Genomic DNA, 25,206 nt, shown 5'->3' with positions numbered 1-25,206 from the left:
TTATTTCTTTTCTGGTTGTTGTTGTGATTGTTTTGCTCTCTTTCGTTTGTTTTCTTTGGTTGTTATCGCCTCTGTTTCCTGCCGTGGCGTTTTGTTGTCTGTTCTCTTCTTCTTGCAGGGAACGGTGGCTTTTATAGCCACCTTGGTGCTCCTCTTCGAACTGGTTAAAGAATGTAAGCCTCAGTGAGTCACCAAAGCTAGGCTGGTGACTCACCGTAGGGATGGTTGTGGGATGCCATCTGGTGTTCTGGAATTCTCGTTTGGTGTCGTGGCAACGATGGAGCAGAGTGGAGGTTTCTGGCGAGGCGGCTGGAAGCTAGGGTTTGGGCCGGTTTGTAATTATTATTATTATATTATTATTATTATTATTATTATTTTAATAATAATATATATATAATATATATAATAATTATAATAATAATAATAATAATAATAAATAAATAAATAAAATGGGTAAAAAAATTAGTATCTTCACAACTATATGCCATGAAATGGGCTTTTAAAGAACCAATAATCTAAATAAAAAGGCACAAAATATAACATTTTTACGGGGTTATCACACCCCAAACTTAATCTATTGCTTGTCCTCAAGCAACGAATAGTGATCAATAGAAGAAATGTTATGGTAAAGTTTAATCTAAAATAGTTGTAAGGCATAAAATTTCAGCCATCAGAAACAAGTGGCTTCAACATGCCAGACACTTTGCGATTTTAAGAACATTTCCCTAGGACTAGATTCTTTACGTGTGCGTGAGGAATTGCATCCAATCTATGCTTAACTAAGTTAGAAAATTTCTATGCAAATTCTCTACTTTACCTTAGTATTTATTTAAACTTTAAGCACACAATTACTCTTATTTCTTTAAAAAATATATTTCACTGTACGAGAGGAGTCAACATATCACAACTACTTTCCTAGACTTGAAAATGAAGTGGAGCAAACACCCCATTCTTTAGCTTATTGAGAAGAGTCATCCCGTGATTACTTTCATTCACTCATATGCTATTGCTACCATTTATTCAAGGGGGTTTCCAGGCAATGCTATAGCAAAGAGGAGTGTCCCTTTACAGTTATACTGAAGCATTTATTCACAATTCAACACATTCAATCAACACAAGGAAGTTTAATTTAAGCCTTTTATGCTATCATAACATAAATTCATACTAAGTCATCCAAGAGTTCTTTCATAAAAAGTTTCTAAAGTCCTTAAGCATTGAGAACATGCAATCGTGTAAGAGTTCAATCGCAAAGAATCAAGTTCTAAAGTCAATTCTACCAATCTCAACAGTCATGTACATTCAATCACGACCATAATTTTTTTCATCATTAAACATCATCAATTTATTCATAAAATTGTATCTGATGCAACCAAATACCAGAGAAAATTCTATTAACAAATACAAATGCAAATGATTAACTATGAACACTACCTCCCCCAAACTTAGAGAAAACATTATCCTCAATGAATAGAAACTAAGTTAAAACTAAGCTAAATGAAATGAAATGCACTGTAAGGTAATTTGTCTAAGTCTACTTTGGTCGTGGTGGGGTCTTGTGTGCCATGTGCTTGACATGACCGACAATGATCTTCAAGCGACGTTTCTTAACCAGTTTCGAAGCTAGTGGTAGTGCATATAGAGGAAGGATATTATCATTCATTCATCTCATCGTTTATGCCGGTAGCAAATGAGTCTTTTTCCTGAGTGGGTTCAACATCCATGGGGCTTTACTCTTGTCAACATGTTTGGGAGTACGTTCTACTAAAAAACTATATTAAAATTAAACAGTAAAGAAAAAATAAACAAACAAACAAAAATTAAAAATTTGTTATAAAAGAAATTAGAGAAGGTTAAAATGATGCAAACTCTCAAACATATTGAATTGATATGATAATTTTTGTCACATTCAATTGGAGCACTAATATAGACCAAAATGCCTAACACATATAACAATTCAACCTTCAATATTTTTACTTGGGTGTTTTGTGTCTTCCATATATGTTCCCTGTTTCTTGGTATCTATTACAAGATTTATAGAAATCTTGGGTATCTCTGAAGAATATAGGCCAATATAACTCAGATTATAGGACATTTGAAGTCGTTCTTTCTCCTCTAAAGTGCTCTCCACATGAAGTTGAAAGGTAGTGGTATATGATCTCTTCTTGCTCTTATTCGAGGATACGTCTTCTAACCATATGGTCATCACATTGTTTGAAGAGGTAGAGATCATCACAATGACAGTAACAAACATCGTGTATGAATTTGTTCCTTCCATGGCTATTCAAATTAGGAGGCAAAATACCACTAATAAGAAAATTGACAATGTCAACATACCACAAAATTTATGTGGCAAATAATAATTTCTCGTCAGGAAATTCTTCTTTAATCTCTAGTTCATTCCTTAGTTCTTTCATAGTTTCTAGTCTGGAAAGATGACCAGCTACTTGGTTTTTAGTCCCTTTCAAATCAATAGTGGTCAAAACTAAAAAAAAAATTATGTTCAGATAAAATATGAATTGAACTACTCTTTTTCCCAGGCTTAAGATTACCAGAAATAACCATAGGCAAATTTTTATTGCAACCCAAATAAATGTGCTTAAAATGCGAATGTAATGGTTTTAACTCTAAAGTGGGAAGGTGCACAAGTGAGGGTTTGGAAAGAGTAAATTTAGTGAAATTCAAGGATTCAAATTGCGTACCTCATCTAGCTATGAGCGAGCTAGGTTGATGCATCTCCCTTTAATATTCTTTGTGCTCCTCATCATCTTCATCATCAAGCTCCAAGTAGTCCTCAAATTTCAAGAAATTGTTACAGCAAAATTTCGCAACTTCGTTTTCTGCTGGTGGGGTCTTTCTTTTGTTGTGGCATTATGATGCCTGTCATCATTAGGTTCACTCATTATGATGACTGTCCTAGTTTTGATTAATGAGGATGAGTTTTATTCATTTAGCCTTATTACTAAAGTTTAGTTTCTTATCTTCCTTAACTGTATCATTCTTCTCTAACTGTTTATTTGGTTGTAACTGGTTTTCTAGAAATTGAATTCTGGAAAATGGATTACTGGAAAATGAATTATGGAAAATTAATTACATTTTCCAGAAAAAACATCTGGAAAACATTTTACGATGTTTGGAAGATATTGTTTAAACCTTTTTTCCACTAGGTGATGAGTTTTTTAAAAATTATTTATTACAAATATTAATTACAATAAATAATATTATTTATCATAAAACTTAATATTATTATTTTTAAAATATTAAAAATACTTTATTTATTATAAAATATTATTTTTATAATTTTATTAATAAAAATATTAATATTGGCATATTTTATTGAAATAAAAATATTATAAATTATATTAATTATTTATTAAAGTAATAGTGTTATATTATATTTTAAAAAATCTTTATTAATAATATTATATTATTAGAAATATTAATAAATATATTTTAAATATTTTAATAATTAATATTTTGATTAAATTTATATTAAAATATTTTATTAATATTAAATTCATAAAATAAAATTATTTTGAGTATTTATTCTTTGAAGTGAAAAGTTCAGAAAATGACTTACCGAAAATCAGACCTTAAGTCATTTTCTAAAAAACACAAATGAAATTCTGTTGACCAGGAAAATATTTTACGTTGACCAACCAGTTTTCCTCCAACCAAACACTGGAAAACATTTTCCAGAAAACTAATTACGTGAAACAAACATGGGATTTCGGAGAAAACCAATTCCGTAATTGCTTTTCCCAAACAAATATACCCTAAGTTTTGCTTTCATCATGTCCTTTCTTTGTCTTCCTCGTGAGTTCTAGAATCTATCAATGTCACATAAATAACTTCATCTAATTCAAATAAGAAATTATGATATATCATAAAGTGTTTAAATGACTCAAGTTATAGAAAAAATTGTTATATCATTATGAAGTGAGAATAGTTATTTCTTTTAAAACATATTTAATTATTTTTTTAATCAAGAATAAACACTTTATTCTTTTTTTTATTAATTTCAAAATTTTCATTTGTTCAATAATATTTTTATTATTATATTTTTAAGAATTATATTTTAATTTAATTATTTAGTAATTATATATTTATTTCTATTTTTAAAAAATATATACTAAACACATTTTTAATATTGTTATTTCTAAAAACAAATTTTCAATTCAATTAACCTAATATATTTTCTAATTTTTATAAAACTAAAAAAAAGAAACAAAAACAAAAATATTTTCTATCGATGGGAAATGTTATCCATAAATTTCTTACTAAAAATTCTAATGAACCACCTAACAATTTCACCGAAATGATTAAAAGGATAGTCAAAATAGAATAAGAAAAAAATTCTAGTGAACCACCTAATATATAAGGAGTTTGTTGCGCATAACAACGCCCTTGCATCTTGGATTTTATCAACCGTGAATGCGCATTTTCTTCCTTAATTTGTTGGAGTCAAGACAACAGTTACAGTGCGCAACACATTTTTTTCAATTCTTTTCGAACAGATCTACGACGTCAGTAATGAGCCTGCGGTATAAGTTGCAATCAATGAAGAAGGGTAATGACAACATGTAAGTCTATCTTAATCGTGTAAAGGAGGTTTGTGATTCCCTTGCATCTTGTGGCAGTCTGGTCTCTTTGATGGAGCATATCACGAGCATCTTGAAGGGTTTGACTTGGGAGTATGAACCGTTCATGATAATTTTAACCACTAATAGAGAGCCTCCGTCACTAGGAGTGTGTAATGCGTTGGTAGATGATGAAGCCCAATTGGCAGGGTTCAATGATCATTTTGAAAATGTCGATGCTTGCTAATGTAGCTCGAATGGCAGTGTTCAAGAACTCTTCCAACACATGTGATGCTCGTGATTAGAAATTGTTAGTGAACATATTCTGATGGAAGAACAAAGGGCAGAGGTCATGGACGACCAACGTGCAATGTCAATTATGCGGTAATAATGGGCATCTGGTAGAGAGGTGTTGGCAGCACTTCAATCAGAACTTTCATAGGGATTCTTCAACAGTGGTGGTTCTCATTCTAGGGAAGAATATGGTGATGCCTCATTATGTTGCTTATGATGAATGTCATGGTTGTGATTGTTGTTCCAGTAGAAATCGTGGTTATTCTGCTAAGGCTCAAACGGCTTGTTTGGTTCCTAATACATATGAGAAGTGGATTGTTGATTAGGATGCTACACACTATGTAACGCATGACGCTGCCAATGTTTCACACAAAATAGACTTCAAGGGCCCATGTAAGCTTTGTTGAAAATTCAATATTAGCCTAAATAAGTTCACACCTAAATTAATTTGATGTCATTGCTTATATTAATTTAGTTTTGATGTCATTGCTTACATCAATTTAGTTAGGTGAAAATTAAGAATTTTTCTCATGTTTTAATTTCAATGGTTTAGATTATTTAGTGATTATTTTAATGAGTGGTTTAGATTGTTTCTTGTAACCTATAAATACCCTACTTGTATTTGAGTTTTATCATCCAACAATCAAAGCTTAATTATAAGCATTTGAAAGCTTTCTTAAGAGTTCTTCCCTTTTGCAATTTTGTGAGATTATTCTAAAGAGAGTTTTTCTTCTTCTCGATCAATTAGAGTTTTTACTCTATTTTGATTCAACAATTGGTATCCGAGCCACATTTTTAAGGTCTCTTGAAATTCCAAATATGCTTTGTGGCTGCAGTTTTTAATTGATCTTCCACATCAGAAAAGATTTCTTGAGATTATTGTCAGGGTTATTACAAACCTTGTGGAGCTTCTTTGTGTTTAGAGTAATTTAGTATTCTGCACGTTTGTTACTCAAGCTTGTTCGGTGTAGTCAAAGCCTTGCCGTTAAGATGGGTGATCTTCAAGTAGTTGGAGGAATCAAGAAGCTCAACAACAAAAACTACAACACGTGGGAAACATGTATGGAGTCATACTTTCAAGGTTAAGACCTTTGGGAGGTTGTCGGTGGTGGCGAAGTTACACAACTGGCGGTAGAAGATGCCAATGACATATTGCGAAAGTGGAAAATTAAAGCAGGCAAAACAATGTTTGCTTTAAAGACCACAATTTAAGAAGAAATATTGGAGCACATTCGGGATGCTAAAACACCAAAGGAAGCATGTGACACTTTTGTTACACTCTTTTCGAAGAGGAACGATACAAAATTGCAACTTCTCGAGAATGAACTTCTATCAATGGCGCAACGCGACATGGCGGTTGCCCAATACTTTCACAAGGTGAAGTCGATATGCCACGAAATTTCAGAATTAGATCCAACAGCTGCTATTGGGGAAGCCAGGATAAAAAGAATAATTGTCCATGGTTTGAGACCCGAATATCGAGGGTTTGTTGTCGCTGTACAGGGATGGCTAACACAACCATCGCTTGTTGAGTTTGAAAATTTGCTTGCAGGTCAAGAAGCCATGGCCAAGAAAATGGGAGGAGTCTCGCTGAAGGGTGAAGAGGAAGCGCTCTACACCAGCAAAAGTAGAGGCACTTTTCAGCGGTATAGTGGCAGTGGATCTAAAAAGGATGGTGACAAGGTGAAAAATTACCAAGGAAAGAGAGGCCCTCATTTAGGGGGAGCTTCCAAGAATCGCGGTAATAGTAGAAAGTTCTATGGCAAGTGTTACAACTGCGGGAAGATGGGTCACATGGAAAAAGACTGTTGGACCAAGAAAAAGCATGTTGAAAGTAATACTGCTACTTTCAGTTCGAAGGAGAATAGTGAAGATGGTTGGGATGCTGAAGCGTTATTTGCTACGGAGGAAGAAGAATTAGCTCTCACGGTAATAACACCAGAAATAATTGACTACAAGAATGATTGGATCATAGATTCGGCTGCTCAAATCAAATGACGGGTGACAAACAGTAGTTGCAAAACCTGTCTGAGTAAAATGGAGGTCGCATGGTGGTGACAACTGATAATTCAAGGTTACCGATAACTCACATCGGTAAGACGATAGTTACGCCTCGATATAATTCTAACCAGGTGCAACTTCAAGATGTTTATCATGTCCCAGGAATGAAGAAAAATTTGCTATCTGTAGCTCAATTAACATCATTAGGCCATTATGTCTTATTTGGTTCTCAGACGTGAAGGTTTATCGTGAAGTCAAAATCTTAGAAACACCAACAATGGACGGACGACGTTTGGAGTCAATCTACGTGATGTCAGCAGAGTCTGCATATGTAGACAGGACAATGAAAAATGAGACATCAGATCTATGGCACATGCGGTTAGGTCACGTTAGCTATTCCAAGCTAAGTGTGATGGTGAAGAAGTCGATGCTTAAGGGGCTTCCTCAACTAGACAAGAGACCAGACATGGTCTGTGCGTGATGCCAGTATGGTAAAGAACACCAATTACCACATGACGAGTCGAAGTTTAAATCAAAAGAACCGTTGGAGTTGGTTCACTATGATATGTTTGGACCGGTTAATCAACAGTCAATTAGCGGTATGTAGTATATAGTAACATTCATTGATGACTTCTCCAGGTATGTGTTGGTTTTCTTTATGAAAGAAAAATCTGACACATTCTCAAAGTTTAAAGAGTTCAGAGACTCATCTGAAGGAGAAGTGGGAAAGAAGATATGTTGCTTGCTCATAGATAACGGGGGAGAATATAGATCAAACGAGTTCTCTCAATACCTAAGGGAATATTGAATACGTCATCAATACACTTGTGTCAACACGCCACAACAGAATGGTGTAGCAGAAAGTAAAAATTGGCATCTTGCAGAAATTTGTCGAAGTATGCTACATGCAAAGAATGTACCTAGAAGGTTTTGGGCTGAAGCAATGAAGACTGCAGCGTTTGTGATCAACAGACTTCCTCAACCAAGGTTAGGATTTGTTTCACCCTTTGAGAAACTATGGCACATAAAACCTACTGTCCGCGTGTGTGAGTACTATAAAATATACGCAGATAATGTGCAAGTATACACAATCGTTCAAGTAATATAATGATGAGTGAGTATCGTCTCCACAGGGATTGGTCGAAATTACAAAAGTCTAACCTGAGCTAAGTATTACTCTATCTATGTATAGTTAGTCTTTATATATACAAATGTCACGGCAAATGAAAATGTGTATGCTGATGGATACAGATGAATGGTCTGATGGTGTAGTAGATGGAAATGTAGTGGCAAGATAAGATGTTTAGTGTTGAAAATGGTGTAATGTCGAGGCAATGAAAGATGGTAAATAAACAGTAAATAAAAAACAAATAAAATGAAAAAAAGATAATCCTCACGTGATAAGCTTCCAATGGAATGAATGATAGGGATTGATTTAAGGATGCTAAATTTTTCTCTCATGCATATTTAAGCTATCTAATCTTTACTTGCTCGACAGGGCTTTCCTAAAATGTTCTCAAAGGAACCTAACAGAATAGGATGCCAAGGCATCTGTTATCACTCAACGATGTTGGCCAGCCTACCCTATTGATAAAGACACCCTTTTTTGTTGTTGAAATCCTATCCTAGTCTCTCTCGAGATCTAAGGGATTAGGTTATAATATCCCTAGGCCGGTTCAAAGCCCCTTGAAAATACTATAACCCATTGCTTATGAGGATCTTGTCTTGCGGTTCCCTCGAATACTTACAAGTATTTTTAGCTTAGGTTTCTCCCGAATACCTAAACTTCATCTAAGAAATGGATATTTCCATGCCTCTTACAAGCGTAGATGGTGAAGCATTCATAAGCAAAGCAAATAAAGAACCAAAATAAACTTAAACATACCATTAAAATAAAGTCTAAACATCCATTAAACCAACCACCACCAAATAAGTTAGTTCATGGTGGAGTTCAAAATATCCAAACACAAAGTCATGTAAATATTCGTTCCAACAACCCACAAATAAATATAAAAATAATAATAAAAAGGGAATTGAGAAGTAGCATTCGACGCGCCACCGGAGGTCTCCTCGGCCACCACAAATCACCTTAGCTCGCTAGCTCCTCTCGACACCTAGCTCGCCACTCCTTGGAGCTTAATCAATGGAGGAACCAAGGAAGAAGAAAATAAAAAGAAAATAAAAATCTGATTTTCTTCTACTCTATGCGTGTGCCTCTTCACGTGTTGTTGTGTCTCCCTTGAGGTGTAATATATAATAAAAATATCTAGGGGTAATGATGAGGTTGTTGGGTGCAAAATACCCCTCATACCCCTAGAATCACATGTAGTGCATGAACCTTATCCTCCAGATGGCAGTGGTCCCATAGCAGCTCTGGCAGGCGACTACAGCAATCATTTCACGTGCAGAGCCAGCTGTCCTCGTACAGATGTATCTTTTTGTCGTTTTCTGCGCCAGAAATGCCAAGGCATTTCAATATGCTTCAGCAACGTGTGATTCTGCGACATTACTTCTCATCTTGTCCTTTTTGCTTGTTATTCCCTGCACACCACAAACAAACTGCACCTCTCCCTCAAGCAGCATCATTAAGAAATAAAATAACACTACTACCACAAATGCAACTATATATAACTACATGATCCTAAAATGCCTAAAATGAGCTTTTAAACAAACAATAACTTAAGTGAAAAAGGCCTTTAAAATAGCCTTTTTAGGAAGTTAACACACTCCCAAACTTAAGCTATTGCTTGTCCTCAAGCAATGGATAGCAGTTACATAAGCAAAATGTCATGGCAATGTTCAATAATAAGATAGTAGGACAAAATTGGATTTCAACCCTAAGAAAAATAGGCTTCAACATGCTAGACTTATTAAGAATTCAAGTACTTTTCCCTAGGTCAAGATCCTTTTGTGGTAATGTGTGTGCATGATTGTATCCAATCTATACTTAGCAAAGTTAGACAATTTCTACTCAAGTCCTCTAGTTTTTGTCAAGGCATTTACTTATTCATTAAGCACATTTTCTTTACTCCCTTTTTCTTTTCTATTTTTTTTACTACTGTTATGAAGGGAGTCAACTCATCACACCTACTATCCCACACTCTAGGTGAAAGGGAGTATACCTTCCACCCCGAGCTAGTTAAGTAGAGTCATCCCGTGACTTCTTTCATTCACTCATATGCACATGGATGCCATTTATTAAAGAGAGTTCCAGGCAATGCCACGGTAAAGAGGAGTGTCCCTCTACAACTATGCCTAAGCATTTATTCACAGTTTCATATATATGGGAGTTGTTTTTTATTTTTCTTTTAAGCACTATACCATATTTCAATGCCAAAACTAACTAGAGTTCCTTCATAAAAATTTTCCAAATTTTTTAAGTATAGAGAACATACAAATAATGTAAAAGTTTTTCACAAAGCACCAAGCCCTAGAGTGAGTTCTATCATTCTCAACAGTTATTTACATTCAGATTCTAGCCTAACAAGATCATCATCATCGGGTATCCTCAAAACATTCTATCTAACTATCCTACCATTTACTGATGTCATGGCATAATACTATGTTAATGCTATCATACATATGTCCTACCAAGAACACTACATCCCCCAAACTTAAGGGAAGCATTGTCCTCAATGCTTAAAGACAACTAAACTAAATATAAACTGAATGCCATGCAATGAAATGCAAACTAAATGAAAATGAATGCAAGTGAGGTACCTTAATGTTTGCGTGGTGGTGTTGCCTTGGAGGTGTTAGCAGCTCCTCGTCTAGTGCGCTTGCGAAGGGGTGTTGGGCTGGATTCTGAGGAAGTAGAGTAATAATGCACAATATTCTTACGTCCAGCCATGGTCTTAGTGCGTCGACAACTACGTGGTGCAGGAACGGGACTGGGTGTTTCTTCGACAGGGACAGTGGGTGGATATTCAGGGGTGTCAGAACGGTGTTGATCAGGAGTCGGGTCATCAACTGGAGGATCTTCTTCATCTTGTTCGGGCTCTGGAGATACCTCGGTATTGAATACCGACAGAATTTCTTCTGGGAAGCCAGGGAAATTCCATTGATCGTGGGGAATAATTTCTTGAAACATCGATTCCACCACAGCATCTCTATGCTTCACATATCCAAAGAAATTACGGATGTCACCGTGTAAAGCATGCAGATGAGTCTGAGTCTTCATCACAGGTTCCTCGAGAGCAAGCAATCTTGCCTCGGCATTGGATTGTGTAGTTCCTGCAGATTGCTCATGAACAGGGTCTTTAGACTTGGGATTTTCAATTCCTAATAGCAGTGGAAGTGTAGCCCTAGTAATGCCCGATAATCCAGGTAAAATTTCATCAAAAGCATTTTCCTCTACCTTTTTCTTACAACACAAAGTAGTAATTAAGTTAGGAAACACTAAAGCACTTGCCTTTTTACTCAAGCAGTCATGAACTTGCTGAACAATAATACGACCAACATCAATATGACGGGATACAATTATCGAATGTAAAAGTAGTAAGCGTGAAAGTGATACCGTCGTATTGTAAGAAGTAGGCATGAGTTTATGCTTAAGGAAGTGATTCCATAACTTAGCGCGTGGCTGAAGACGCTCTCTGTTGATCGAGTATCTACTTGTTTGGCGCCCATTCCACTCAGTGTTTGCAAAGCATAAATCCTCAAGACTGTCATCATATGTGTGGCTATCGGCTTCATTTTCAAACGCGACATGCCCGCCCACTACTTCCTGTAAATGAAAATACCTATTAATCGCAGTGGGCGTAAAACGTATCTGTTTACCTCGGACGAAAATGGAGTGTTGGTTGGGTTTGGAAATATTTGCATAAAATTCCTTAACCAACGAGGCATTCACTGAACCCGGATGGCGCGCGAACTTCTTCCACTTGAGCGGTGTCACAATGTCCATTACGTCGGGTCCAAAGGCGCCATCGGTCTCCTTGGTAAAAATAAAACCCAACTCAAAGAAGAGTTTTCGGTTCTTGAAGTTTTGGAACCAAGCCTTGGCCTCATCGTTCTCAAACTGTTGGAACTTGGAACCTTCGGGTGCAGCCGGTCTTGTGCACACCATTTTCAACAGTTGTGAAGTAAGAAAAATGGAAAAGGAAGTATCTTTCAAAAGCTTTGTAAAGTTTCGGCTATGGAGAGAAGAGCGAAGAAGATGAAGAATATGAGAGATAAAAAGTAAAAGTTAAAAATGAAATAGAAAAGTTAAGGAAGAAAGAGAAAAGAAAAAGTTAAAAGTTTGAGAGGGAAAAAGGGGTGATAGGACGGTTAAGAGAGAAATTAGTGGGTGGGAGGGGTTATGCGTGTATGGGGGAAAAACTGCCAAAAGAAATGATGATGATGGGACAAAACTGTGGAGAGAGAAAAGAAATGTCAGAAATAAAATAAATTAAAAAGAAATAAAATCAAAGAATATCTCTCCCATTAATGCGCTGTCATTTCCTCCATTTGGGTGACTCCTCCCTGCACGGTTTGCAGCAATGTGGTTCTTACAAATCATATCAAAAATTAATTACAAAATAAAATAAAATAAAATGAAAGAAAAACTTAAATTTTAAATTTTATTTATGCACAGACACAAATTCAATGCCGTGGCATCGAATTTTGGTTCTCCTCTTAGCAAGCTTTAGCATCTTGCAGACGTAACACTTCCTTGTTGTGCGGTGGTGGAACTCCATTGTAGGCTTTCAAACGCTGGCCATTGACCTTGAAGATCGTCCCATTGTCTATTCTCTTGATGTCAACAGCTCCATGGGGTAAACATAATGCACCTAAAATGACCCTGACCATCGAGATTTGAGCTTCCCATGAAAGAGTTTAAGTCTGGAGTTATAGAGTAAGACTTGTTGCCCCACATGAAAATTTTATGGAATCAGTTTCTGGTCATGCCACTTCTTGGTTTTCTCCTTGTATATCCGAGCATTCTCATATGCTTGTGCTCTAAATTCTTTCATTTCATTAAGTTCCAGTAATCTTTGTTCCCCAGCTAGTTGAGCATCAAAATTCAATCGCTTGATGGCCCAATACGCCTTATGTTCAAGTTCAACCGGGAGATGACAAGCTTTACCATACACTAGCTTGAATGTTGACATTCACAAGGGATTTTTGAATGTTGTTCTGTACGCCCAAAGTGTTTCATCCAACTTTGGCAACCAATCCTTACTCCTTGGGTTCACCACTTTCTCTAAAATCTGCTTGATCTCTCGATTGGATATCTCTGCTTGGCCATTTTTCTACGGATGATATGCCATGGCAATCTTGTGTCGAACTCCATATCTCTTCAATGCCTTGGCAATCAACTTGTTATCAAAGTGGGTTCCTTCGTCACTACTAATAGCATGAGGTACTCCAAACCGAGTGAAAATATACTTGTGCAAAAACTTGAGTACGGTCTTGGAGTCATTCCTTGATATCGCTATTGCTTCCACCCACTTTGACACATAATCCATAGTAAGAAAGATATATAATTTTCCTTCAGAAGATGGGAATAGTCCCATGAAATCGATGCCCCACACATCAAACAACTTTATCTCCAAGATATTTTGCATTGGCATTTCATGATGTCTGGAGATGTTTTCAGTCTGTTGGCAATGATCACAAGCTTTGTAAAATGCTTGGGCATCTTTAAACAGAGTTGTCCAGTAAAATCCTGATTGCAGGACCTTAGCAGCAGTCCTTGCTCCACCAAAATGGCCTCCACATGGGGTCGAATGACAATGGTACAAAATATCACGTTGCTCCTTTTTAGCCTGACTATCTAAATCAAAAGGTAGAATTCCACTAACAAAGAAAATTAACAAGGTCAACGTACCACGGAATTGTCGCGACATATAAAAGTTTCTCATCAGGAAATTCCTCTTGGATATCTATAGTGTCATGGCATTCAGAATTGTTCTCTAGCCTAGATAAGTGATCATCAACTTGGTTTTCAGTATTCAGAATTGTTCTCTAGCCTAGATAAGTGATCATCAACTTGGTTTTCAGTTCCTTTTCTATCTACCACCTCTAAGTCAAATTCTTGCAAAAGTAAGATCCACCTAATAAGTCTAGGCTTGACATCCTTTTTGTTCACTAAGTATTTTATGGCCGATGATCAGTGTGAACAATAGCCTTTATGCCTATTAGGTAAGGTCTAAATTTATCAAAAGAAAATATCACGGCAAGTAATTATTTCTCAGTGGTGGTGTAGTTCAATTGTGCTTCATTTAAAGTCCGGCTAGAGTAATAAATAACATGAAAAATTTTACCTCGGCGTTGCCCCAAAACAGCTCCTACGGCATAATCGTTTGCATCACACATCAACTCAAATAGTAATGTCCAATCCGGAGGAACTACAATGGGTGCCGAGATCAGTTTTCTTTTCAGCTCAGTAAATGCGTCGAGGCATAACTCATCAAACACAAAGGTTTGATTTTACTGAAGCAATGTGCACAAGGGCATAGAAATCTTGGAGAAGTCTTTGATAAAACTTCTATAGAATCCAGCATGACCAAGAAAACTTCTTATCCCCATGACCGAAGTTGGTGGTGGCAACTTTTCAATCACTTCAATCTTCACCTTGTCCATCTCAATACCCTTGTGTGAAATTTTGTGGCCTAATACAATGCCTTCAGTCACCATGAAGTGACATTTTTCCTAATTTAAGACCAACTCAGCCTCTTCGCATCTTTTGAGAACTTTTACTAGATTGCTGAGGCATCGTTCAAAATTATCCCCACAAACAGAAAAGTCGTCCATGAAGATCTCTAGAAAATCCTCAACCATGTCTGAAAATATAGCTTGCATATAACGTTGAAATATTGTCGAGGAATTAAAGAGTCCAAAAGGCATCTTCCTAAAGGCAAAAGTTCCATAGGGACAAGTGAATGTAGTCTTTTCTTGGTCCTCTGGTACGATGGCAATTTGATTGTACCCCGAGTACCCATCCAAAAAGTAATAGAATGCTTTGCCGGCCAATCGATCCAACATTTGGTCAATAAAAGGTAGAGAAAAATGGTCATTCTTTGTAGCTTTGTTGAGCTTTCTATAATCCATGCTTATCCTCCATCCGGTAATAGTGCGAGTGGGTACTAGCTCATTATCCTTATTAGTAACCACAGTCGTGCCTCTTTTATTCGGAACACACTGGACAGGACTCACCCATTAACTATTGGAGATAGGGTAAATCACTCCAGCATCAAGCTATTTCAGAATTTCTTTCATCACCACTTCCTTCATAACAGGGTTGAGTCTTCTTTGTGGTTCAATTGAATTGTCGTGGCAATCTTCCAGCAAAATCTTGTGCATGCAGATCGTGGGACTAATGCCTTTCAAGTCGGTCATAGTCCAACCAATTGCTTTCTTATGTTGCATAAAAACACTTAACAAACTTTGCTCTTGATTAGCAGTAAGGTTAGCGGAAATAATCACCGGTAAAGTCTCATTGCTACCTAAGTAAACATATTTAAGATGCCCTGGCAAAGTCTTAAGCTCTAAAGTCGGTGCATGTAATAATGAAGGCTTAGGAGGAATAAATTCATAAAATTCAGAGGTTTAAAATTCATACCTGATCTAGCTTGTAGTAAGCTAGACTGCTCCTCCAAAATTGAAAAGTTGTCGTTCGAAACACATTGACAGTTACACACTAATCAGTCACTCTCATGGTGAGTTCACCTTTTTCAATGTCTATCAATATACGTCCAGTGCCTAGGAAAGGTCTTCCCAGAATAATCGGTGCCTTGGCATCAACTTTGCAATCCAGAATTAAGAAGTTGATTGGAAACACAAACTTATCCACCCTCACTATGACATCCTCGACTATCCGTTCAGGTTTAACATGAGATCTGTCAGCAAGTTGTAAAATAACCGAGGTGGGTCTTGCATCTCCTATGCCAAGCTTCAAGAATATTGACTTTGGCATTAAGTTGACACTTGAGCCAAGATCACATAGTGCCTTTCCAACGAAATTAGCTCCAATCGAACAAGGAATAATAAAGTTGCCCGGATCATTTCGCTTTGGCAGTAACTTACTCAATGAAGAACAAAATTCTGTTGCCGTGGCAACAATCTCTACTTTCCTCTTCTTGGTACAGATTTCCTTCAGAAATTTGGCATACATCGGCATATGTTCAATAGCTTCCAAGAGAGGTACATTGATATGGAGTTGATCAAGAATATCCACGAACTTCTTGAACTGAACTTCATCATTATACTTCTTCAATCTTTGTGGGAAGGGTGGGGGAGGTCTATCTTTCTTAACTGCAGTAGTAGGAATTACTTTTGCCTTGGCATCAGAATCTGGTACCTTAGTAGAATCCTCCTCCTTATTCTTCTCAGTACTGCTATCATCATGCAATTCAGCTTTACCTTTGTCATTAGTGGGAATAGAGTCATCATGTTGTGCCCTACTAGCTTTAACTTGTTGATTGATTTGTGTTTCACTCCTAAGAGTTAACACATTGCAATGCTCATTTCCATGCCCTTTAGTGACTTCAGTATCACTTGGAAAACGTCCTTGCTGATGCTCTTGCAATACCGTAGCAATCTGACCAACTTGACCTTCCAAAGCTCTCAAAGATGAACTATGGCTTTGAAGTAAGGCGCCTTGACTATGAAGTAAAGCTCCTTGATTCTTAATTGAAGTAGAATGGTCTTGCAGCATTCTCTTCGTAGTAGATATGAACTCTTGAATCGTAGCTTCCAAGGAACTTATGCTTGCTGAAGTTGAAGCTCCTTTGTTAGTATTATGTCATGGCATAACATTCTGGTAACTCCGAGGCTCATTATTTTGATTCTGCTGCCGAGTAGAGTGATTAGCATTATGGGCTCCTTGATTTCCCCATGAGAAATTGGGGCGCTGACGCCATCCAGCATTATAAGTGTTAGAGTAAGGATTGTTGTTGCCTCGATTGTAATTGCCTAAAAAGTTGATGGACTCGTGATTGCTCGGGCATTCGCTCTCATGATGATTGCCTTGGTATAATAGACATGCCAAGCTAGTTGCTTTCACTTCATTCACCTCAGTAGAGCATTGTAAGTTTTTCAGCATATTGGTGATAGTTGAGAGTTGAGCGAACACCGAATCCTTGGTATCTAACTCAAATGCTCCAGGTGCTCTCCTCCCACTCCCAAGTCTTGAGGAAGGAAACTGATAATCATTGTTAGCAATTCTATCCAAGATAGCAAACGCCTCAGTAGGTGATTTATCCAGCAATGTCCCATTTGTCGAGACATCAAGTAACATCCTCGTAGGTGCATTGACTCCATTATAGAACATGACTACTTGTGTCCAATCGTGAAAACCATGATTTGAACACTTTTGAAGCAAACTCTTGTAACGATCCCAACACTCATACATGGATTCGTCGTCGCCCTGGCGAAAAGATGATATCTCATTCCTTAGCTGCGTATTCATGTTCGGTGGGTTGTACCTCAATAAAAAACTCTTGCAAAGATCAGTCCATGATTCCATCGAACCGACTGGTACACCACTCAACCAAGCCCTTGCTCGGTCACACAATGAATACGGGAACAACTTTAACTTCATAAAATCCTCATGTACTCCCTCTTGGCGAAAAGAATCACAAACTTCCAGAAAATTACGAATGTGCTGCCTGACATCTTCATTTGGCATACCCCCAAAATACCCAATAGAATTCAACATGTTGAACATGACTGGTTTCAGCTCGAAATGTGCAGCTTGAATTTTGGGTGCCACAATTTCAGGATACAGATCATCCAGTATCGGATTTAAGTGATCACGAATAACATGCGGCCTAACATCATGATTAACTTTTCCTAATGCCGCGACATTCTGATTTCCGTCATCCTGACCAATGCATTGGTTTCCATTCTGATACATGTTTCCTCTTGCGCGTTGAGCACGTCTCCTTTGTCTAAAGAGTCTTTCAATCTCAGGTTCTATCGGTTCTAAAGGCTCTTCAGAATTTCTTCTAGGCATACACTAAATAAACCTGAAAAAAATAAAAAATATAAAGTAAACTATACACAAATAAAAATGCAAAACAAAATAAAATGCTCTGGTAAAACTAAATAACTTCAGGCTGCCAATCCAGACAACGACGCCAAAAACTTGTTTGCGTGTGTGAGTATTATAAAATATACGCACATAATGTGCAAGTATACACAATCATTCAAGTAATATAATGATGAGTGAGTATCGTCTCCACAGGGATTGGGCGAAATTACAAAAGTCTAACCTGAGCTAAGTATTACTCTATCTATATATAGTTAGTCTTTATATATACAAATGTCATGGCAAATGAAAATGTGTATGCTGATGGATGCAGATGAATGGTCTGATGGTGTAGCAGATGGAAATGTAGTGGCAAGATTAGATGTTTAGCGTTGAAAATGGTGTAATGTCGAGGCAATGAAAGATGGTAAATAAACAACAAATAAAATAAAAAGAAGATAATCCTTACATGACAAGCTTCCAATGGAATGAATGATAGGGATTGATCTAAGGATGCTAAACTTATCTCTCAGTCATATTTAAGCTATCTAATCTTTACTTGCTTGACAGGGCTTTCCTAAAATGTTCTTAAAGGAACCTAACAGAATATGATGCCAAGGTATCTACTCTCACTCAACGATGTTGGCCAACCTACCCTATTAATAAAGAAAACCTTTTTAGTCGTTAAAATCCTATCCTAGTCTCTCCCGAGATCTAAGGGATTAGGTTATAATATCCCTAGGCCGGTTTAAAGCCCCTTGAAAATACTATAACACATTGCTTATGAGGATCTTGTCTTACGATTCTCTCGAATACTTACAAGTATTTTTAGCTTAGGTTTCTCCCGAATACCTAAACTTCATATAAGAAATGGACATTTCCATGCCTCTTACAAGCCTAGATGGTGAAGTATTCATAAGCAAAGCAAATAAAGAACCAAAATATACTTAAACTTACCATTAAAATAAAGTCTAAACATCCATTAAACCAACCACCACCAAATAAGTTAGTTCATGGTGGGGTTCGAAATATCCAAACACAAAGTCATGTAAATATTTGTTTCAACAACCCATAAATAAATATAAAAATAGTAGCAAAAAGGGAAATGGTAAGTAGCCTTTGACGCGCCACCAGAGGTCTCCTCGGCCACCATGAATCACCTTAGCTCGCTAGCTCCTCTCGGCACCTAGCTTGCCACTCCTTGGAGCTTAATCAATGGAGGAAAACCCAAGGAAGAAGAAAAGGAAAAGGAAATAAAAATATGATTTTCTTCTGCTCTATGCGTGTGCCTCTTCACGTGTTGTTGTGTCTCCCTTGAGGTGTAATATATAATAAAAATGTCGTACAACTGTATCTTTTTGTCATTTTCTGCTTCAGCAACGTGTGATGCCACGGCATTACTTCCCATCTAGTCCTTTTTGCTTGCTATTCCCTGCACACCACAGAAAAACTGCACCTTTCCCTCAAGCAGCATCATTAAGAAATAAAATAGCACTACCACCACAAATGCAACTATATGCAACTGCATGATCCTAAAATGCCTAAAATAAGCTTTTAAACAAACAATAACTTAAGTCAAAAAGGCCTTAAAAGTAGCATTTTTAGGAAGTTAACACTTACAGTTAGCTACTTTCGAGTATTTGGTTGTGTATGCTATGTGTTTGTTCCTGATCATTTATGGAGCAAGTTTGACAAGAAAGTTGTTAGATATATCTTTGTTGGATACGACATCCAAAGAAAGGGGTGAAAATATTGTGATCCAATGAGTGGAATATGCTACACGTCATGAAATGTGATATTTGATTAAGCATCTTCTTGGTGGTCCTTAGAGAATGAGGTGTTGTCAGATTCGAGAGAATTTGGAGATAAGTTGCAACAAAAGATGGGGGAGCATGTTGTTCAACTCTAAACAAGTTCAGATGAATCAGGAGATCCTAATGGCGATGATGTCGAATAAAGAGTAACTCAGAATACTTGGAAAACTGGCATGTATCAACAATCAAACGAAGAAGGTGGGCCTAGTGAAACAGAAGAATCAATTCCACAATCTCAACTCCGAAGGTCAACAAAAATATGAAGGCCAAATCCCAAATATGTCAATGCAACCATAATTGAAGAAGCAACAGAGCCTGAGATGTTCGAAAAAGCATAGCAGAGTTCTGAGTGGATGACAGCTATGAAAGAAGAGATCGATGCACTTTAGTAAAATCAAACTTGGGATCTTATGCTAAAGATAAAATATGTGAAACACGTATCTTGCAAACGGGTTTACAAGATAAAGCGCTGTCCAGATGGGTCAATCGAGAGGTACAAGGCACGATTGGTAACTCGTGGTTTCTCTCAACAGTATGGACTAGACTATGATGAAGCATTTAGTCCAGTGGCAAAACTTACAACCGTACGAGTCCTACTTGCACTTGTAGCCAAAAAAGACTGGAATTTGTGGCAGATGGATGTGAATAATGCTTTTCTTCATGGAGAGCTAGATCGAGAGATCTACATGACCCAACCAATGGGTTTTCAGATTCAAGATCATCCTGAATATGTGTGTAAGATGCGAAAAGTACTCTACGGATTGAAATAAGCACCTAGGGCATGGTATGTTAAGATTGTTGAATTTCTAACAAAAGGTGGCTATTCAGTAACACCTGCATATTCTAGCTTATTTGTCAAAGTCAATGAAGGTAAGTTAGCTATCATGATAGTGTACATGGATGACTTAATCATAACCAGTGATGATGAGGCAGAAATTCTTCAGACGAAGGAAAATTTATCAGTTCGTTTACAGATGAAGGAACTTGGATAACTTAAGCACTTCCTTGGTCTAGAGATTGATCGCACATACGAAGGAATATTTCTGTGTCAATAGAAATATGCTAAAGATTTGTTGAAGAGGTTTGGAATGCTCGAATGCAAGTCAACTTCAACGCCAATGGAACCAAATGTCAAAATGTGTGCACATGAAGGAAAAGATTTGGAAGATGGAACAATGTATCGACAATTGGTAGGTAGTTTGATCTACTTAACCTTGACCCGACCTGACATTTCTTATGTAGTTGGTGTGATGAGTCGGTATATGCAAAATCCAAAGAAGTCTTACTTGGAAGCAGTTCAACGAATACTGAGATATGTGAAGAGTACAATTGACTATGGTCTTTAGTACAAGAAAGGTGAAGACTGCAAGTTAGTTATTGTGATGCTGATTATGCAGGAGATCATGACACCAGGAGATTAACAACTGGGTATGTGTTTAAGCTTGGCTTTGGAACAATTTCTTGGTGTAGGAAGAGACAACCAACGGTATCATTGTCAACCACTGAAGCTGAGTATCAAGCAGCAGCAATGGCACCTCAAGAGAGTACATGATGGTTGATACAATTGATTAATAATCTACATCAACCAGTATATTATGTAATTCCATTGTACTGTGACAACCAATCGACAATTTGACTGGCGGAGAATCCTATTTTTCATGCAAGAACTAAACATGTGGAAGTACATTACCACTTTATTAGGGAAAAAGTTTTGCAAGAAGAGATTGAGATGAGGCAAATCAAGATAGATGAGCAAATTGATAACTTGTTTACAAAAAGCTTGAGTGTTGGAAAGTTTGAACATTTCCGTCGTCAGCATGGCGTGATTCAAAGAATGGAGACTAACATTGAGGGGGAGTGTTGAAAATTTACTATTAGCCTAAATAAGTTCACATCTACATTAATTTGATGTCATTTCTTACATCAATTTAGTTTTGATATCATTGCTTACATCAATTTAGTTAGGTGAAAATTAAGTATTTTTCTCATGTTTTAATTTCAATGGTTTAGATTATTTAGTGATTATTTTAATGATTAGTTTAGATTATTTTTTGTAATCTATAAATACCCTACTTGTATTTGAGTTTTATCATCCAACAATCAAAGCTTAATTATAAGCATTTGAAAGTTTTCTTAAGAGTTCTTCTCTTTTGCAATTTTGTGAGATTATTCTAAGGAGAGTTTTTCTTCTTCTCGATCAATTAGAGTTTTTACTCTATTTTGATTCAACAAGCTTGTAGTGGGTAATGGCATGTTGTTAGATGTTAAGGTGGTTGGTAGAGTTTCATTATCTTCATCGTGTTCTCGTGCTTTGTTATTGAAAGATTTATTGTATGTGCCCAAAATAACGAAAAATCTTCTCTCGATGTCCAAGTTTGTTAGGGATAACAATGTCTTCCTAGATGTTCATGCCAAGAAGTGTTTTCTTCGAGATGAAGTTACAGGTGAGGTTCTCTTTCAAGGTACAAGGGGTGATGGCTTGTATACCTTTTCTGCTAGAAGTGATAGAAATATGTCAAAGCTGAAGAAAACTCGATAAATTTGAATAGTAACACATTTAAAATGTGGTATAGATAATTAGGGAGCCCTAGTTATGATACTCTTACAAGATTTTGCAAGTAAATTGAGGTAAACATTTCTAACGAAATTATTTAAACTTGTGTTTTTTTCCATATGGGTAAAAGTCATAAGCTATCATTTACTGATTCACATATGAATTACAGTGCTCCGTTTTAGCTTGAGTACACTGACATGTGGGGCCTTTGCATGTTGGCTCGAATGGTTTTTTATATTATTTTTTTGTTGATGAATGTGCTCGTGATACGTGGGTGTATCTTCTTAAAGATAAGTCACAAGCCATTTCAACATTTCATGTTTTTTAACAAATGGTTGGCACACAGTTTGGTGTTTCCATTAAAGTTGTGCAAAGCGATTTGGGTGAAAAATACATTAGATTATCTTTGATCATGCTCAAAGCTGGGATCTCACATAGGTTGAGGTGTCCTCACATGTTAGAGTAAAATGGTATGGCGTGGTTGAGCGTAAGTACAAATATATAATTGAGTGGGCTATTATTTTATTGGCTCAGGCGTCGATGCCCTTTTGTTTTTGGTCATATGTTATAATGACATCGGTTTACTTGATCAATAGATTACCAACAAGAGTTTTGGAGGGTGTGTCTCCTATGGAGAAGTTGTTTGGTACACAGCTTAATTACAACTCGATGAGGGTGTTTGGTTGTCGATGCTTCCCTCATCTTCGACCCTTTCACAAGTACAAGCTAGAGTTTCGATCTCAGTCGTGTACAATCCTTGGTTATAGTCCTCAACACAAAGGTTTTTATTATCATGCTGCTAATAGTAGGGTTTTTGTGTCGAGACATATGGCGTTTGATGAACTTATTTTTCTTTTTACGGAGTCCACAAAATCCAACTTGAATAAAGGAACATCTTGCTCATATGATCAAAAGTCAAGGTGATTCATATAGTGCTAGGGTTTTGAAGACATCACGATGATGGTTCAGTCCAGCAGTCCTCACGGAGCTTGGCATCTCAAGACATGGATAATAGTTCTCTCACGTGAGCAATATATACCTAGTCAGGTTGTGGGGCCAAGTGCGTGTGAGCAAGTGTTAATTGTGTCTGGTCCTGTGGTACCTACTATAGTTACTATGCCAAGCAATGATGATTTAATGGTTGGCAGTAGTACTTGTAGTACTTCTGAAAATGTGGATCAAGATAATATTCAGACGGTTGGTGTAAATCAACACCAATGATGACAAGGAGTAGGCGTGGTGTCTTCAAAGGTTTACTTGATGATTTGTAATGATATCGAGCCATCTAATATTCTCTAAGACATGCAGTCACCTGAGTGGAGTGCATCATTGCATGTTGAGTTTAAAGCTCTCTAAAACAACAGTTGTTCAAATTGAAAAAAAAACTCTGATGGCTCTGTTCAAAAGTATAAGGCTAGGCTCGTCATGAAAGGGTACTCGCAGATGCCTGGCCAAGACTACAAGGATATTTTTAACCCCATAGCTAAATTCACCACGTTGAATGTTACGTTGGATTTGGAAGTTTCAAAAATTTGAGAGTTGAGACAAGTTGATGTGAACAATGTATTTTTCAACGATGACCTCGATGAAGACAAACTTTAGGGTTTGAGCAGCACCTAATGGTGTGAAGATTATGTGTAAGTTACAAAATGCTTTGTATGGGTTATGTCAAGCACCAAGGAAGTGACATACTAAACTAAAAGAATGTTTGCAATCCATGGGTTTAAATAGTCAAGAGCAGATACATCGTTGTTTAGTGTTCTTTGTCTCATCGTTACTCTCGATGGTGAAGATGTTGACTGTGAATCAATATTAGGTTATTTACACAGAGGAATGGAAACAATTGCGGAAAACCAAACAATTATACAATATTTGACTTATGTAACACGTTGGGATTATTTATCCACTATGTTCACGGAAGCAATAACCGTAAATGAACCAGAGTAATTGGGGAATATTCAAGTCTCTAAAAGAGCCAGCTATATCAGAGGAATTATGTTGGAGTTGAGTTGTATAACTTCTACTATATTATGGCTTGGACCTTTTATGGCAGATATTGGAGCACAGTGACCCCTTTTTCTATATTTTCAGAGAAAGAGAATTAATATATGATCTATTCGAAGCTACCACCAGTATGAGAATGATGCATAATTATTTTCTTATCGAAAGAGTGGCAGTCGATCTAACTTATGGATGGATAGATAAATGTTTGTATTTCTGTAATTATTTTTTAATACGAATTATTGAACATCAAAAACTTATTACGCGAAATCTTATTTTTTTAGACCGAGTTAAAGGGAAAGGTATTATTAGTAAAGAAAAAACAATAAATTGGGGTTTGTCCGGCCCAATGCTATGAGCACCAAGAATCAGAAAGGATCTTCAAAAAGTTGATCATTATGAGTGTTATGATGAATTTGATTAGAAAATCTAGTGGCAAGAAGAAGAGATTCATTAGCTCGTTACTTAGTTTGAATCAGTGAAATGAAAAAATCCATAAAAATAATTCAACAGTCCTTGGAAGGAATTCCGAGGGATCCCTATGAGATTTTAGAGATCTGATGCTTTGATCGAGAAAGGGATCTAGAATGGAATGATTTTGAATATCGATTCATTAGTAAAAAAACCCTTCTCCCACATTTGAATTACTGAGACAAGAACTTTATACGAGAATAGAAGCCCTAAAGGGAGAATTAGGAATTTTTCTGATGTGGGATCAAAGCGGTTTTCCTTGGAGATGGAAAATTAGCCTGTTGGATTTTATCAATTTGCAAATTATTCCTCAGTTAGTTAAAAGAATGAAAATTTGTTGATATTATGATGATACTAGGTAGCATAGATATCATTATGGGAGAAGTGAATCGTTGAAATGATAATTTATATGACGGAAGTACAAGATATCAATTTCTTTTACAGATTGAAATATTTAAAAAAGGTCTATGAGATTATATGGATGTCGATCCCTATTTTGACTCTTGTCTTGGGAATCACAATAGGTGTACTAGTAAT

General features: G+C 36.6%; 1 long non-coding RNA gene across 1 annotated transcript; it reads left to right on the top strand.

The window, feature by feature from the left end:
* The first annotated feature begins 669 nt into the window (after positions 1–669).
* On the top strand, positions 670–24,876 carry LOC120145897. The gene is made up of 3 exons (XR_005518163.1): positions 670–680; positions 15,105–15,112; positions 24,745–24,876. It is a non-coding gene; the product is annotated as an uncharacterized LOC120145897 (long non-coding RNA).
* Positions 24,877–25,206: the final 330 nt, after the last annotated feature.

This window comes from Hibiscus syriacus, unplaced genomic scaffold (genome assembly GCF_006381635.1).
Source record: "Hibiscus syriacus cultivar Baekdansim isolate YM2019G1 unplaced genomic scaffold, ASM638163v2 tig00110895_pilon, whole genome shotgun sequence".
In the NCBI taxonomy this organism is placed as follows: Eukaryota; Viridiplantae; Streptophyta; class Magnoliopsida; order Malvales; family Malvaceae; genus Hibiscus; species Hibiscus syriacus.
This window is presented reverse-complemented; position numbering and strand designations above follow the sequence as displayed.